Here is a 13,949-nt window from a genome sequence, read left to right as displayed (position 1 = left end):
AAGGATATGCCCTGGTCCCAGGGCACATGGGTGCTGCTGGGATGCTGACACCTCTGAGCATGCAGAGTGAGGGGTCTGGGAGTCAAAAAACCAGTCATATCAATCAAGCAGAGATTTTTTTTTTTTAATTTGTTTAACGAATGGCTGGTAGTAAATCCTGTTTCTCTTGCTGTGTTGCGGTGAGGGTGGCTTTCTCCAGACTTCTGTGCCCCAGTGGGGGCTGCAAAGACCTGGCAGCAAACAGCAGAGAGGAACTCCTTGTCTCTATACTGAACCTGGAGACGTGTGTTGCACAGAGCATGGGGCTTCCCATCTGTCATCACTAAGCATGGAAACCAAACTGGTCTTGCAGTGAAGTCTGTGCACCCAGGGACAAAGTGGCTGTGCCACTGCTTTCCCGTGCCACCTTCAGCATGTCCCTGAGCAGGCAGCTCCACCAGCCCAGGGAACCAGTCTGGCCCCTCACCAGCTCCAGAAGGGGTGCTCATGTCCCTGTTGCTCACCTGATGCCAGGTTTATGCCTTATGATAAGTATCACAGTGGCATTAAATGGCATAGAAACATCTGCTCAGGAGCTCAGGCCAGATGGGAGCGTGGTGACCCACACACTGACTGGTGGGAGCTTCAGGATGAGTGAGAGCATCCAGAGACTGAGATACCTACATACCCTCCATCACTGGCAGAACAAAACAAAACTGTTTTCTAGAATTTTTCCACCCACCAATCCTTTTCCACGTCAGTTTCTGGTTGTGTCACCAGCGGAATTAACAACCCTTATTTAGGTTGTCATTTGGTACCTCAATTTAATGGACAAGTTAGAACAGGAGGCAGCTTCCCGGTCTGGACAACGCCTTTGAGTTTAACAGCAGCAGGCAACACTGGGGACAGATTTTTTTGCCTTTGTTTTGCTGTAATCCTGCAGTATTGTTCAAATGTCAAGTGCTGTTAAGAAGAATAACCTCTGGCTGGTGGGAGTGTGACGACATTTATTTATTTGTTTCCAAAGAATCCCAATAGAGGAGGGCTGGGAGAGCAGGAGGAGGAGGATGTTTTTTGCATCTCAGCGGTGTTTGGAGCAAGTGACATGTGGGGAGAGATGGGGCACCAGTCACAGGCTATTGTGATGGAGAGGACCAGCTCCTCCCTGCTTCTGAAGGGGCAGCAGCTCTGATTGGTGTGTGCCCACAGGGCTGCCAGCTGTGGCTGTGGCCACCTTGGGTTTGGCTCACTCTGATGTCTTGGCTTGTGAAGAAGCAGAAGGAGTTAGTGCCATGGCCTTGAAAACGTCTCCTTGTCCCTGATTAGACACACCCATGCCTCTTGCCCACCACGTCACCAGAGGAGGTGTCCTGCCCTGCCCAGGGCTTTGGCTGGGAAAACCCCATCACCCTGCACTGCAGTTTCTGGGGGTCTGGTGGCGAGAGGCACCACCAGTTATTATTATATGCAGTGGTGGAGGTGAGCTCAGGGCCCAGCAGGACAATGGCAAAGCTCTGCCTTTAACAGGGACGCTGCCATGTCACTGCTCCCCAGGGGCTCTCCCTGGGGCTGTGGCCAGCCAGTGCCAGGCCCTCCTGGGTGTCTGGGATGGGGACAGGCTGCAGGCACCCAAACCCTCCCCAAGGAGGGATGAATTGGAGGCATGAGCCCAGCCTGGAGAGGGGACTCGGCTCGGCTGGAAGGCACAGGCTGCTGCCGTTTGTGGCTCTCCCTGCTCTGCTGTCACACCCCTGAGCCTTGGGAGGGAGAGCACGTCTGCCCATGGCAAGCTGACAAGTGAAGCAGAGGATACGTGCAACCAGCAAAGCCGGGGGAAGGAAACAAGGATTTGTACTCCCACTGTTGTTTTAGACAATGCTTCCGCTTGCAGCCTGAGCTCTCGTTAAGGACGTTTATTGATTGCTTCTCTGCTTTACTACTGGCTGCCCAGGGAGCAAATAACATTTTAAATGAGCAGGCTGAAATATGGCAAGGCAGGAGCTGACAAGCAGTGATTAAGCAGCTCTCTGATCTGGAGGAGGGCAAGAAACAAATGACAATATATAGAGATGTATGACAGCCAATATAGCAGGGGAGAAAATAAACTCATTGCAGGAAGGTGGAAGATCTTTCAGCTACTCTTGTTCCTGTCTGATGATGAAGCTGCTAAACTAAAGGTTGCCAGAGGGAGGGATGATCTCAACTACATTTTTAAAAACACTGCTGCAGACCACGGTGTATCCCTGCTCCTGCAGCACCTGCAGAAACAAGCAGCTGATTCAAAGGCTGCTGAAGTCAACGGGAGGGGTTCCAGTGACGTCTGTGGGTTTAGATCTGATCCCTAAATCCTGGACATGTTTTCATTGAGAAAAACACTCAATACGTGGCAGCCTTGGAAACTGCTCCCCAAATTACTGTCTTCAGAAGAAAGGAAGCACTGCTGGTGAACAGCAGCAACACCTGAGTGCCACAGTAGCAGCCTGGATCACAGACATGCAGTTTCACACTACAGATACTTATATTGCCCATCTCAAGAGCTTAAAGGATGAAAGCCATATTTCCCCCCATTGCACCCCAATCCTGAAGTGAGACATTTAGGCTAGTTTGGAGAGTCCACTCAATGGTACTCTGCAAAGCACTTTGCTGAATGGGTCATTTGTATTTAATGAGTAATTCCTTATAGTTAGTACAAATAACTTTTTAGATGAAAGGAGTCCACCTGCTGTTCTGCTCAGTACCATGTGCTACCACTGTGTCAGCTTGAGCCCAGGCTACTTAATCACATATGCCTGGTGGTGCAGGTGCATTTATCTGCTGATAAGAAGTATTTGCATAAAGTAGATAGATTTATATATTTTTTTAAATGTATCTTGATAGAAGAGGAAATAGGGTCCTGGAAAATACTGGCAGAGAACTAGAGAGATACTGTAGTTCCTACAACACCCTCATCAGCCTTTAATCTTTCTCTATCACTGGAATTACCATTTGCAGTGGGGCTGAAAGGCATTTCAAAGAGCTCAGGTGGCAAAAGCGCTGACTGCAAGTTCGGACTCCGGCTGAAGGTTATGTGCTGAGGTGGAGCCAGCAATGGCAGGTCTGACAAAGAGGTTGAAAGTCAGGAGCTCACCTTGCAATTTCTTCACTGGACGTGAATGAAAAGCCTTTGAAGGTCAATGGTGGAGTTTTCTACCAGGTTTTCTGTCAGTTTTCTAGAAGAGAAAGGACTGTCTGCAAATAAAGTTTTCACCAAATGCAATGTCAGGATAGAATCAAAGTCCTCTTTGTTTAGCAAGGACAAGGAGTTTATGAAGATCTTATCACTGCTGGGACACTTCTGTTGCTCTGCAAAAGCACACAGCGGGGTGCCCCAGAGCACAGGAGTGACAGGCTACCACATTAAAACCTGTAGTTAGAATGGTTCTTGCTTGGAAAAAATAAACAGTGAATGTAAATTCTTCAACTTTTTGCAGGCAGGGTCCAGAGAGACAGCATGCAGACACAGCAAGGTGTCCATGTTATATAATGCTGGGCTGAGCCTTTAAAGAAGCTAGAGAGAAAGCCCAGCAAAGGTGCTTGCATGCGTTCAGTCCTCAAGGTATGATTTTCAGGGGTCCCACAGGATTTTCCACTGGTAGTGCAAGCTGGCTTCACTTTAATCTCTGGGAGTTTTCCTTTCTTCTCTTTAAAATTAACTTTCCCTGCTGATATTTCCTCCTAGTTGTGATATGATGAGTTGTTGGACTTCACTGAGGGTGAGGCAGCTGCAAGGCTGTGTAGTATATGCTCCATAACATGGGCTTCAGGGGAAGGTGGAAGGAAAAAAGGTTGCAAATTTGGACTGATGCAAAAGACACATTAAAAGCTGTTATTTAAATATGCAACGGCAAGCTTTTAAAAACACAGCATTTTTATGAATAAGAGAAGCTCATTACTACTTCATAAACAGTGCCAGCTCTAAGGAAGAGAGATTTTTGTTTAGCTCTGTGTGCTGTGAGGGAGATATTTACACTGAGAACAGGCTCTATCATGTAAAGATCTAGAGAAACATGACAGAAAAATTTCTTCACTAAACTGAAGTGTTGCCCCACTGCAACCCAGGCTGGCAGGATACAGGTGAGGAGAGCAGGGGATGGATTGGGCTGCATCCCTCTTTAATCTGCACTACCACAAGTTCATCTGGCTTCCACCTAGTGTGTGTTACAGCTGAGCTTGGCTATTGCAGCTCTACTCCAGAGACCTCCAAACACTTTGCTTTCATATCTGATGAAGTGCTTATTTTGTGCAGCGATAGAGCTGAATTGTATCGGATCATTCCCTGCCTTTCAGAAAGCTTGGATTGAAATTGTAGACTTGAACTATGAAATTTATGACAGACCTTTGTTTCAGTGTACATAAGCATTCTAAAATACATTAATTTACTGAATAAATTGCTAATATGCTGACCTTATAAAGCACACTTCACTTTGCTTTCTGCCTGTAATCGATCACATCCATATGTCCTTTGTAGAGTAGAAACTAATATTACAAGCAAGCATGTTAGAAGACTTAATGTGACTAATAAAGAGGTAGCAGAATGCCAAGGGCAGAGCCAGCAGCAGTATCTGGCCCCGTGCTGATTGATTGCAGAGTCCTTGCCCGTGATAGTGTTGTGCTGGACCTAAGTGACACCTCCAAGGTCAAACACAGAGAGCAGTTTGGCAGTAGCAAGCAGAGACGTTGGCCCTGCTCCATCAGCTGAAGCTTTCCTGTACAGGTAATCACATTTTCCTTGATTTCTTTGTTTTGAATTTGCAAGAAGCTGCCCCTGCAGCCAGAAGGATTGATTCCCTAGAGGGGAAGCAGCCTCCCTGCCCATGCCCTCCCCAGATTGGCACTGGTGTTCTTGAGGTTTAGTATTTCCTCAGCTAAAAGGAGACTGATAGCAGGAGTTCTGGCAGAGAAGTGGAAAGACTGATTTTCTGCAAGGAACAGGGAAAAAGTCTTCCCAGTTCAGGAGCCTGAGTTTCTGGAGTTGCTGCCTCCCTCCTCACTTGCTCCTGCTGAGACAGAAGGGAGAGAATATGGTTCCTGCAGAGGAATAACATCAGTTCCCTGCAGTGTCTCCAGCTGTGACAGGGACACATGGGCACATTGTGCATGTGCTCCTGCTCTCAGGGCAGCATTGCTTCTGGAGGGACATCCACCTCAGGGTTGCTGCCCAGCCTTTGCTTTGCAAGTGCATATTGATAACAGAGGGCAGTTATTTGTGGTGAAAGCAGAATAGCTTCCTTTCCCCCAAATAAAGCCAAAAAAGCCACCCGTAACTAACATCTGAATTGGCAGCACATGACGCAGGCAGGTAAAGCTGTGAAGTGATTAAGGAGGTAAAGCAAGAGCTGCTGGCTGCAGTGCCGAAGTGCCAACATGCCTCTTGGGCCATAAACAGACCTATCCCATGCCTACCAAGATGTGCAAAGCCTCGAGATGGGAAAGTAGTCCCTGCAGTGCTGCTGCCATGACAGCACCCTGCACCACCATTCCTGCTCTCAGGCATCAGCCCTGACACCACCACCCAGCTGGAGAGCTGCCTGAGGAAGGGGAAGAGATTTAAACTAGCACATTGAAGAGACCAAAATGAAAAGCTGTGGGTGCAATGTGAATACATGCTTCAGAGCTCATGCTCAAATATAGTGGGGGAGGGGAGGGTTTTAGGCCCTGTGCTGGATTTCCAAGTGGTTATTTGGATAAATGGACACAAATTCCAAAGGGATTTTAACTACAAGGACTTGGATCCAGAGCCTCAGCTCAGCCTGAGCACAGGCTTTAACCATGTCATGGAAAAAGCCTGATTTCAGTTCCACGGGGCAGGGACAGGAATTTGGGAAGGGAGCGTGCTTATAACAAGCATGTTTGCACAAGGTTTATTAGGATTTTTTAGGAGTATTTATTGCACCTGGCCAAAACTGTATGATGCAACACAGGCTCCCTTCAAATCATAGTTTGGTGAGAAATGACAAAATAAACACGCATCTAGTGAAAGACTCAGGAATGGGATTAGTTTTTATTTTATCTTTGGCGTGATTTTCCTGTTAAGTAACTAATTCTGCTGTTAAAGCTTTGTTCACAGAGAAGCGTGGTCTTTTTTTGAAACCGACTTCAGGCTGCATCATGGGGAAGGAGTCTCTGGGGCTTCCCAGATACTCCTTTTTCAGGGAGGTGGCGGGGGAAGAGGTATGAAAGTGAAGTAGATACTATTAGGATTCAGTTAATTCCTCCTTACTTTCCCCAGCTACTATATCACAGTTCAAAGCCACTCTGCTCTGAACCCTTGGGAATGGCACGAAGCTTCACTACCTAGATTTACTCCTGGTCCTGAAGAGGTGAAAGAGGATTTGTCCTTCCACTGGCAAAACCCACTGCTTGGGCTGTCACCCCTGTGTCAGCATAGCTCTCCAGCACCAGTGGTTAAACCAAACCAAAATTCCTTGCAAGGCCATGTCAACAACCACAGCCTGTGCCTGTGGAGCTCAGCCTGGTGTTCCTGGCTCCTGCTGCAGCACCAGGATATTCTTCAGATGCTTTTGAAGCCATCTCGCCTCTTTTCATCTGTATTTCAAAGATAATGAGCCAAATTTCTGATGCCATTGGTTTACAAGTCCTCATTAACTCTAATTGCACTGGGTAGGAGAATGGGGCTTCCAGGCAGAGACACGGCAGCCTCCTGCCCTTGCACGGCAAGGAAGGCCTTGGTGATAAGGGGAAATCATTAGAGCAGTCTTGTGTATGGGTCTCCCCTGAGTAACTGCTGAAGGTGAAACGGCCTGGGATGTTAATCAGATCAGATCAAAGAGCAGAGCCTGTCTGGCCCAATCAGCCCTGACTGGCAGCTTGATAAGCTCAGTGCCAGCGAATTCAACCGAGAGACCTCCCATAAAACCAGTGCTCAGGAGGGCACCCTGAGTGCATGTGACTAACCAAACACGACCATAAAAACACCTCTTAAATGCACCTGGGACTTAAAAATGTCACCTTATACACAACGAGCCTAATTCCAGAGAGACCCTTCCAAGCTTGTTCACATTATCCCATCAAACACCAAGCCTGGGAGCATCCTTCTTTGGGACCTGCGCTGAACCCACTTTTCCAGCACAGTTTTAGGAGCATGACTGTCAGCAGCAGTTGTTGGACAGGGCTTGAATTATTGGGTCATTCCATCTCCCTCCTTGTGTGAATGCCACTCTCACAGGCAGACAGCTGCTTTTACCTCTTCTCTGAAATTCTGTGAATTTTGGACTCGGTTCAAGACTAAGCAAATCCACCAGGGACTTTCCATTGTTTGCCATGAGCTTTGGAGCAGCTGTTATTGTTCTTCATCATCTGCTGGAACATTTCTGATTGAGTTATTGTTGTCTCGCAAGGAAACTTTTAGAAGACTTGCAGAATGAAGAAGCCTTCACATATTGGCAAAGTGATCTTTTGGTTTCATTCCCAGGGCAGTAGTCAGAGTTTTTCCTTTTTAGTGACGTCACAGCTTTTGGATGTGCTTGGACAAACTCGTGGGTTAATTCAATACTAGTCTTCATAGCTTCTGCTACATTTTCCTTTTTACTTCTGTCATTTATGGCCACTAGTTCTTACAGAACCATGTTTAATTTCCACAAAAGAGCAAACTAAAGTCAGAAAAAGGTCTTTATTCTTGAAATGTTTAGAAAAAAAAATAATTAATTGCTGTTACTTAATATCCCAACTTTTTTTGTTGGTGGTGTTTGTGTTTTGTTTTTTTTTTCCTTTTGCAAAGATTTCTCACACATCTCTCCATCTGTAGCTGTTTTTCTGGTGTGTCTGGGTTTTGTCTCTCTCTGCATGTGGGAACACTGACGGGCATTGTCAGTTTTTTCAAAAGCTGTGGACTTAGAGATCCAGAAATCTACTAATTAGTTCATGTTTAATCTGAACAATCTGCAAGAGCAGTTCTGGAGTCTTGTAGAATTGTTCCAGCACAGTCAAATGATGTTGATTAGCAAAAGAAAAAATAATAATAAAAAAATGCATAAACAGCAATTATTTAAAATAAACTCCAACCACATAAAGACTGAGTTTAGCTTAGGCTGTTGAAAAACTTCATGCAAATTGTAGAGCGTGTTTATTGCATGTTTTTCCCAAATGAAGTGAAAGAGTTGGGCTTTGTAGTAGTCAGAAAAGAAGTGGAAATGCCATGATCACCAGAGCCATGATCAGGAGCAGGGAAACTGCTACTGCCCGTGCACCTGTCCCGAGGCAGAGCTGCCTCTTACAGCTCCTGCTAAAATCCTAGTGCCTGTGAAACAAGCTGCTCCTGTTGTGCAGGAGGTCACTCGAGCTGCCTGGGGGGGACAGGGCTGCTCCCCATGGCAGCCACCCGCTGGCAGCCCCAAACTCTGGTGCAGGTCAATGGGTGCAGGACAAGGATGGTTGCCCAGCTCTCCACCAGTCGGTGCAACCAAAGCTGCTACTTGGCAGTGTCCCTCCTGGCACTGCAATGGTTGCTGTCCTCATTTTTGGGGTGAAATGGAGCTTAAACAAGGAACTTTAAAGTCTTGCTCTTCAGTTCATCACAAATTCAGGCAGGGTAGCCAGGAGAGCCAGCCTCCCAGGCTGCGCTGCAAGGAAGGAGGCTTCTTCCATCGTTGGTCTCCCAGGACTGCTGCACTTGTTAAACAGCAACACGCATGCTCAGAGCATGAACACAGGGTAGAAAACAAGTCAATCTGAATGTTTATGGACACAGTGGAGCGAGCCTGCTGCTTTTTCAAAGGCTTTCAAATGTTTAGGAAACAAAATCATCGTGAAAATCTCCCATCTTGCAAGTGGACAAGGGTGCTGTTAAGAACCACTAGTGTTTTGAATATAAATCTTATTACTGTGGTTGAAAACAACTGGAATTTGACTCTGACTTGCAGCAAGCAGCAATTACCCATTTTGGGAAATGTCACGGAGCTTTAGACCATCACTGCCAGGAAGGTACAGAAGCACCTTGGAGTCAATGGGCATGAGCTCCTAGATTAGCTTCATTTAGTCATGCTCTGCTAGGAGCTTTAAAACAGCTCCTCCAAAAAGGATTGAGCTTGTCCTTCCCTCAGAGAGGATAAGGGTGCTCCTCTTGGCAGCGCTGCTCAGCCTGGAGCAGCCACTGGTGTGAGCTGCTGCTGAGCTTCTCTCTCCATGCTGCAGCCCCAACACCTGGTACCCAACACACACCAGCTCACACCTCCCCTTAGGGCTGCCCCCCCTCCCCTCATCCTGGTAGCCCTTTGCATTTATCTACACTGAGTTCCACCTGCACTTTATTGCCCAAACATTCGTAAGAAGGACTCACCTGTAAAGTCTTTCTATAGTTCTTTACAACCTGTCCCCATCCTTACTGCCATAAGCAACTTTGTGCCACCAGCAGACCTCCTTAGCTAACTGCTCAGCCCTTTTTCCAGGTCATTTATAACAATGTTGAGCTGTACCAGCAGGGAAGCTGAGATGCCACTTGTGACCTCCACGCTCCTTCAAGAGCCAGCTAGGATGGCTGCCCTCCATTTCGTATCCCTGAACTTAGCCTTCTTTATCCTACAACTAAAAGCTTCAGAAACTGCCTTCATTCTATGAGGTTCCCTAGATATTGCATGGGTGGCTGTGCAGTCTTGCTCGTGGTCTTTTAATATTACTTAGAGGTTTATAATTTAATTCAACCACTTTTAGGTGCTGTAACAAAGTGGGGCAGGGTGAGAGGAAACCACTGGTTGCCTGGCGTTTTGAGCAATTAGCAGCTTATTTCTGCTTGGTTGATTTTTACTTCAGGAAATCAAATGCTGGCGGTGACTGTATTGGATCCAGACTATCCGAAACCAGTCCTACGTTTCATCTGGCAGGAGGAAAAGTACAGGCTCTATCTATAGTCACTGATCCTTTTAATTCACAGGCAATTTGGAGGGTTTTTTCAGCTCTGACAAAAACAATGCAGCGCATAAGCCTCTTTGAGTCATCCCCTCTGCTATAAGATCAGCCACAAACAGCTGATTTCTATGAGGCAGAGGTATTTATAGGCTTGAGATAGAACATCGATTTAAAAATGCCACTTTTCCTCTTCAAAGAGATAGACTTACATTTTTAATCCGTATAAAATTAATTCAGCTAATTAGTGAAAATAGCTACACAGTAAAATGAATTAAAGTTTCAGAAAATCATTAAGCATTGATATGGCTGCATGCTCCGATTTGGTAATGAGCTGTGAGATGGTGAATATCCAAGTAGTGTAAGAACTCGTGGGCAATGAGGTGCTGCCATGTAAGAGCAGGAACAGCTTTGCTCTGGAGAAGACTCTTGCTCAGCATGAGGAGAGCACTGTTATTTAGGAAGGAGCTGTGACCCTTCTAGCACCGGGAACATCTGGGGCATCAGGTTCTGTTTTCCACCTTGCCACTGACTTGCACAATCCCCTTATGCATCAGCCTTTAAAATGAGCAGGGTGCTGTATGCTTCCCAAAGAAGCTTGTGCAACCAGGGTCCAGGTTGTCAAGGGAGCTGTTCTGAACTCCCACTGAAATAAATGAGAAATGAAAGTCAGTAGGAGCTGGGGCATGAAATCCCTTTACCTCCTTTGAGAAATCTGCTCTTTTTTTCAAGCAACCAGCAGCTCCCTAACATGGAGGTAGATCACCACACTCTCACAACACCCATGGGTACTTCCATCTGCTGCCACAGCCATTTTACAAATCCCTTCCCCTCCCTGGGTAAATATTTGCAGGATCAAACTGCATGAGAAACGAGGAACTGTTTCCCTGCGAAGCAGAAATCATGTCTCACGTGGAGATTTATCATGTGGAGGAATCGCATTTTCTTCTTCTGGAGAGGCATGTTGCACCTTGACTCTAGTAACATCCCTCCCTCAGAAGTGGTACAGACAGAGCTGGCAGGTGCATAGGAAACCCTGAGCTCTGCATATTCCCTGGGAGGCAGAAAATGCTCAAGAGGATAATGCGCAAGACCCAGCGCTGTTCCTGAGGTCAGGAGAAAGCCCTGAGCGAGCTGACGTGCTGCAGTCACCCCCCCTCTCATGCCACATCTGTTTTGCCTGTGGCTTGCTCAGCTGGTGAGCTCCTGGGGACAGGCTCCACGTGCAATGTGTAGCCCACCTGGGCCTCTGGGTGTTGCTCTAATGCTACCAATGCAAAGGGGCTGGATGTAAAGCTGGCAACACGTGTGGGGGCACAGTCCCAGTTCTAGGCTAGATAAGAAACGTCAGGGAGCTGTTGTTCTTGCTCTGACACCTGTTCATAGGTTGGTCATCAGCCATAAGCAAGTGAGTATCTGCACTCTCTGCTGAAAAAGGGCGATTTTCTTTAAAATGCTGCTAAGATCAATGAGGAAATGTTGACAAAGAAGGATCCTCCTGGGAGCACTTGGTGGCATAAGCTGGAAATCAAACTCCTGTCTGTGAGGCTTTGCGTGCTTGTGGGATATATATTCCACTCAAGTATTACCCGTTTTCTTAAATATTTCTACCTTATCTGTCAGAGGACACAAAAACACAGTAAGAGAACATGAAGAAACTGCACCTGGTGTCTTGGGTAGACCTGATTTCTCAACACAGGTAATGAAATCTCTGACTTGCCCCATGCCCTTGCCCAGTGCAGTATTGAAGCAGGTGATTCTTTTCTGTATTCTGCAAGTATATTGCATATTTTGCTACAACAATTTACACCACTTTTCTAACAATCGCATGACATGACACACATGTAATCCAACAGGTTGAACTGAATGCAGACACTTTAAAAACCTCTTTCCTCTCCCTCTTTCCACTCCATCAGTTGCAGATCTCAGCCTACATGCCTTGTTAAAACAGCCTGATTGAACTGATGTCCTCACTAATGAGCCTTTCTGATTCATAGCTTTTAAGGGGAGCAGCTGAAACCTTCCGGGGAATTGCCTTTTTGTTGCAAAAGGCCAGGAAAGGCGGAGTCTTCTCCCAGAAATCATTCTCAACCTTGCTACTGCTTCTTCCACTTCCTCCTCCAAGATTTGGTTCTCACATCCAGCCAGTTGTTTTATTTTTGTTTAAATTATTCTGAAACAGTGCTTTATGGACAATTTCTGGGTATGGGGGACCAAGGTAAATGTACACAGAGCATACGATCTCACCATCTTCCTCACGCCTCCAAGTGGAATAAAACAACTTTTGGCTCAGAATATTTTGAGATCACAACCTTTAATTCCACGTGCCCAGAGACCAGCCATGCTGAGTCCCTGAGCTAGGGACTACCTAGGACCCAGCACCTGTGCTAGGGGTAACTACTGCTAACATACTTTTGACTCAAGGAAGGAGGGGGACTACAGCCCCCCCCAAAGCAACAGAAGAGAGAGAAAAATCCCACTACAGACTTCCCCTTCCTGCATGGTGCCTAATACAAAAGGAGGTTGCTAAAGCAACAGTTTCTCCTGGCTGACTAGATGTAGTCATGCATATGGGCTTCATGCTGAATCGGTATCAATGCAATAGGAAAAAGATGGAAAAGCTCCTTCCTCTACTTACTAGCCTTGATTGCTCAGTCAGCACCTCTGGGAGCAGCAGCAGCTCTGAATTCACTTGGTCCAGACCTCTGACATGTCCTGCAGCTCTCTGGACACTGGGGAGAACTCCATAGCTCGAACCATTCATGCAAACCACCCTCTTTGGGACTATAAAGGAGTACAATATTTAGCATCAACCCACTCAGCCCCCATCGAAATAACTTCAGGCTGAGGTCTTCGGCAGCTTGAATGATGCTGTGCTGTTCCCATGGCAGCACACCTCCCTCCCAGGGTGCCCAGGGTCAGGAGCACTCAGGCGGCTTCTCACCACAGCACCTCGCAGCAGCGGGACCTGCACAGCCTCTGCGGCTGCATGTCCTGATGGGGTGGCAAAAAATAGCCCCTCTCCCCACCATGGGGGCCAGTAAAGAGAAGAGCAAAATGCCTGCCTCTGCCAAAAACCTGGCTGTGCCATCTGAGTTGCCTTGGAGTGCCAGGAAGAGCTGCTGCATGCTAGCAGTATGTCTGTTAGCTTTGAGGGCAGAAGAGGGATAATGACATGCAGGTACAGTGAGATGCCCCACAGGCCAGTGTTCCCAGCTGTGTTCTGTATTTATTTCTATCAGCATATCAGCCAGCTAACCTCAGAGTTCAAAGCTGTTGCCCTGTGGCAGAGGAGAACAGGGAGTCCTGAACAGCCTATGAAAGGACACAGGGCTACTGGGCAAGATATGCAGGTAAAGGGCTGGATACCAGTGAGGAGGATTATTTTTATTTGACTATTTAATTCAAGGTTTATTTGTTCCCTGTGTTGATAGTAATGCAGATTCATTCTAGTTCAGAAGCTGTCACGTAGGGAGAAAGGAAATAACACAATCTGGCTCCCCTCTTTTGGCATCCAAACAACATAGTTCCTCAGGAGCACTTAGAGAAGCCAGCAGCACGTAAATGCTTTCCCTCATGGTGACACAGACAGAACTTTCTGGTACTAGAGTAACCCCCTTCCTCCCTTTGACTAGTCCCAGCTGCACGTACCTTTGGTGTAACATCATGGTTATGCAACACTGGCTCTCCCACTTTGCTCTCTTATTGTGCCTCTCATATTTGTGCAAGCAGAAGCTGAGACAGAGCCCACCCATTGCTCAACCCTCCGTTTCTGAGTCTGCACCGCTCCCACTGGCATCAGAGGTGCACTGGGAGCACCACACACCACTAAATTGCAAGACCAGGAGGGCACAGTTGTCTCCAGTCTCTTCCCAGAAGGAACCTGGCATGGCATAAACAAGTGGGCTGCTCAGTGCAGTCACCCACCTAAATGATGCAGACTCTGCTGGGACGTGCACTAGTATTTACAAGCAGATCTAGGTTTGCTGCATCTCTGGGCCCCCCTCCTTTCTAGGTCACCATGACTTCCGCAGTCATCCAGTTGACCAGGACTAATGGAGCGCAGATGTACT

The sequence above is a fragment of the Apus apus genome, chromosome 5 (genome assembly GCF_020740795.1).
Source record: "Apus apus isolate bApuApu2 chromosome 5, bApuApu2.pri.cur, whole genome shotgun sequence".
Taxonomy (NCBI): domain Eukaryota; kingdom Metazoa; phylum Chordata; class Aves; order Apodiformes; family Apodidae; genus Apus; species Apus apus.
This window is presented reverse-complemented; position numbering follows the sequence as displayed.